This window comes from Phyllostomus hastatus, unplaced genomic scaffold, assembly GCF_019186645.2.
Source record: "Phyllostomus hastatus isolate PE091 unplaced genomic scaffold, TTU_PhHast_1.1 phas_contig_80, whole genome shotgun sequence".
Lineage (NCBI taxonomy): Eukaryota > Metazoa > Chordata > Mammalia > Chiroptera > Phyllostomidae > Phyllostomus > Phyllostomus hastatus.
Window position 1 is genome coordinate 33,979,793 of NW_025333960.1, and position 3,980 is coordinate 33,983,772.

At 37.7% G+C, this 3,980-nt stretch overlaps 1 pseudogene; it reads left to right on the forward strand.

The window, feature by feature from the left end:
* The first annotated feature begins 638 nt into the window (after positions 1-638).
* On the forward strand, positions 639-1,180 carry LOC123826368 (annotated as a pseudogene).
* The last annotated feature ends 2,800 nt before the right edge of the window (positions 1,181-3,980 follow it).

A 3,980-nucleotide genomic window follows, 5' to 3' on the forward strand; every position in this document is an offset into this window, starting at 1 on the left:
GTAAGAACTATGTATTCTCAATGATTTTTCTACTCAGCTGCATTCTATATTGACAGAATCTATTGTCTATGGGTATTCAGATCTTCAGAGACAGATGAGAACAACTTCATGTAGTAGCTCAATTTTGTCATAGTAATGGCTTTTATCTATAATTAATATGAAATTCTGAATCTTCTTATACCTATTATATCTTAAATCCATGGGTAACTATCATGTGATCTGCAATGCTGAATTTTTTCCCTTCCGGAATTGCATTTTCATATCATCTATAGAAAATCAGTCCATTTTTATGATCTTTATTGTTCTGTCTGCTTATAATCCAAGAGATGGTAGAATCATTGTGTTCTCTAACTTATAAAACTGTGTAGGTTACTTACTGTTATATGACAAACTAAATGGCTAAATATGATCCCAATACATTGTTTTGTTTTTGAATATGCAGTTTGGGCAGAATTCAGTGGGATGGTTCATCTTTGTTCCACATGGGATCAGGTGGGCTTTTGTATCCATTTCCAAATGGTTCATCTGCTTGCCTGGAAAGTTGGTGTTGGCTGTCAGCTAAGAGCTAGGCTGGAGGTGTTGGGTGTTTTAAAAACCAGCTTCTCCATAGGGCTGCTGGAGCTTCCTTGCAACACTGCATGGTCAACTCCACCGTGTTCTTCAGCATCGTTACTGATGGTGAGCCCTTGGGCTGTGTCTCCTTCCAGCTGTTTACAGACAAAGCTCTAAAGATAGCAGAAAACTTTCATGTTTTGAGCACTGAAGAAAAAGGATTTACTTATAAAGATCGCTGCTTTCAAAGAATTATTCCAGGATTTATGTGCCAGGGCGGGACTTCACATGCCACAATGGCACAGGCAGCATGTCCATCTACAGGGAGAAATTTCATGATGAGAATATCATCCTGAAGCACACAGGTGTTGGCATCTTGTCCACCGCAAATGCTGGACCCAGCACAAATGGTCCCCAGGTTTTCATCTGCACTGGCAAGACTGAGCGGCTGGATGGCAAGCACGTGGCCTTCGGCCAGGTGAAAGACGACGTGGATGCTGTGACAGCCATGGAGTGCTATGGGTCCGGGAATGGCAAGCCCAGCAAGAAGATCACCATTCTGACTGTGGACAACTCTCATAAATGTGACTTGTGTTTTATCTCACCCACCAGACCATTCCTTCTGTAGCTCAGGAGAGCACCCCTTCACCCTCATCTGCTTTCTCTGATCTCCATGCTCTCTCGGAAGTTCACTGGGTTTCATATTTTCCTTACCCCTTCCCTGTAATCCAGCTGGATTACAGAGTGAAGTTTATGATTATGAAACAAAAACTATACAAAAAAATTTGTCCTTTCATTTTACTTTTTATTTCATTCTAGCCATTTACTTATAATATTGGCAGAACTTCTGTGGATCAAATCATAATTCACTCCGTTAAATACAATCCATTCAATGCTAATCTCTTGAAGACTGGTTCTTCTTTACTTTGGACCCCAATGAGGCTATTATGGGACAATACTAACATTCTTAGAAATTCTATTGTTTAAGCACAAGGAATACTCAGAAGAATATTACAAGCCCTATTAAGGCAAATCTTTAAGTCTTTCTGAGGTTTAAAATATTAGATCATAGAGTCATGTCACAGAAACATTTAGCATTAGGCCATCCTATTCTGGTAGCCCACAAGGATTTGGTATTTGCCCTAAAGCCTTTTCTTACTTTAAAAATCTATTTTTTTGGTAGAGCTCAGAAATAACAAACATCCCTATTTCACACTCTTAAACTCCTGGTTCCTTTAGATTTCCTTTAAATTCCGCTCAATAACTAAACAGGTCTTTCAATTCTCTCCTATTTTATCATATACTGCTAGAAAAAGTCAGTCAGCAATTTCTACATTGTCTTGAAAGTCTATCCAGTGAAATCCATGAGTTCATTAGCTCTTCTCTCTATTTCCCATATTGTCACAGGCAATGGTGTTGACAAATGTTTGACCACTTCATAAAGGCAAACCTCTTTTCTCTGGTCCACATGTTTTAGATTTTTGTTACATTGGCACTCCATTTTCAGGAACCAATTCTGCTCCAGTTTTCTACTGCTGAGTAAGAAACAATCCCAAAAGTTAATGACTTCAAACTGCAGTGATTTCATTTTATCTTGTCATTCTGTGGCTCAGGAACTAGTACAGGGCTCAGTTGACATTTAGCTGACAGCCAGGCTGATCTGAGGGGGACTAATGGCTTCATTCCCATGCTTAGCACAAGAGTGGGGAGAGCTAGAAGAATGGGCTGACCTGAGCCTCTCTCCCAAGACATGACTACCCAGAGATATGTAGTCTCAGGGCATCTCTAAGCATTTTTTTTTTTCAGCGAGGTAGTTGGGCTTCTCACTTGGTGGTTCTGGACTCTAAGATAGAGTGTTCTCAGAAACAGAAAGCTACCTGTTGTTTGAGGACCAGACTCAGAAACTGTCACAATGACACTTGTGCTGTATTCTCTTGGTGAAGCAGCCATGAAGATGGCCTAAATCCAAAGGCAGATTCAACAAGGGCAGTATCCAAATCCATGGCTATCTTCAATCCACCACAGGGAATATACCAATACCAACATCATTTCAAGCACAGGTTTTTCAGCTTGGGTTGATTTAGCTTGTACAATCAGCCACAAGCCTAAAAATAAAGGCAGTGGTTCAGATTATACAGATGAATATATTTTTATCAGAAATAATTCAGAATATATTTTGATCCTTTTTCCTTTTCCTTTTCATATTTTTCTTTAAAAAATTGATGCAGTTTGGAGGGGGCAGAAAAAGCATAACTCTTAGGTAATAACACTTGGAAATTTCTATTTTATTCAGTCCTTGGACATCTACCAAAAATTTATCCCTAATAAGCCTTTTGTTCTTTGTCTCTTTCTCTTTGTGGCTCTCCATTAACTATAGGAAAACTTTACAAATCTTCCTGTTCTGAAGGTCGATATTCATTTTCTCTGATCATTTCATTTTTTACGCTTTCACCTCTTATTAGTTTCTGCTAAGGCTGACAAACTTCATGTGCTATTCTTTGCTGCAAGCTAAGAGATCTTTCTGTCTCTTCCAGAAACTTTTAATCTGCTATCTCTTGCCTTGAAACCATTAAGACTGTTGTTTTTATATCTTAATTGGTTTTCTTAATTCACCTATATTTATTCCTGAAAAGATGGCAGATTAAGTTTTTCAATTTCCTCCAACTCTTTCATATTTCATAACATTTGCATTTATAGTATAGTAAACAAGCCATCTTTCTTTTTATTTCTAATATCTTCTAATAAGGCTCCATTAACTTTTACTCTCAGTTTGAGCATGATGACTGTATAGCTAAAAAAAAAAACATACTGCAAAGCACAAAATTATATTTTTGCCTTGTTAAAAAAATAGTTTGCCAGACCAAAGCTTTATGTTCCAATGTTATTGGTTTCTTTCCTGTCTTGAACCTTAGTTTATCAAATGTAGGAATTGTGTGGAATTCTTGACCCACTATAATCCAGAAATATATTTAGACTGGGCAAAATGTTTCAGAAGGAAATAAGACTATGACCTCCTCTGAACTCTGTCCTATTTGTAGAATAAAAGTAAAGAGCAGACATAGAAATGCTAAAACACTGACAGAAAGACTATGAAATAAGCTTCTCTGCAGATATGGAGTGTCCACTTTTTGTCATCTATAGGTTACTCCTTTACAGTCCAGTGTAATGGTACCAAGGACTAGAATAAGCTGTAAGCTGTTTATGATTATTTTATCCAGACTGTGAAAGTGGGATGAGAGAGAGAGAGAGAGAGAGAGAGAGAGAGAGAGAGAGAGACTAGTTCACCTGTCTTTTGAAAGAAAATCAATGTCAAAATCCCTTTTAAAAATTCTCATTGGACAATAATGGGAATGGAAAGGAAAAGTCACTGTTCACCAGACTATTTTATGTTATCTCTTCCCTCTAATGTAATCACACACACACACACA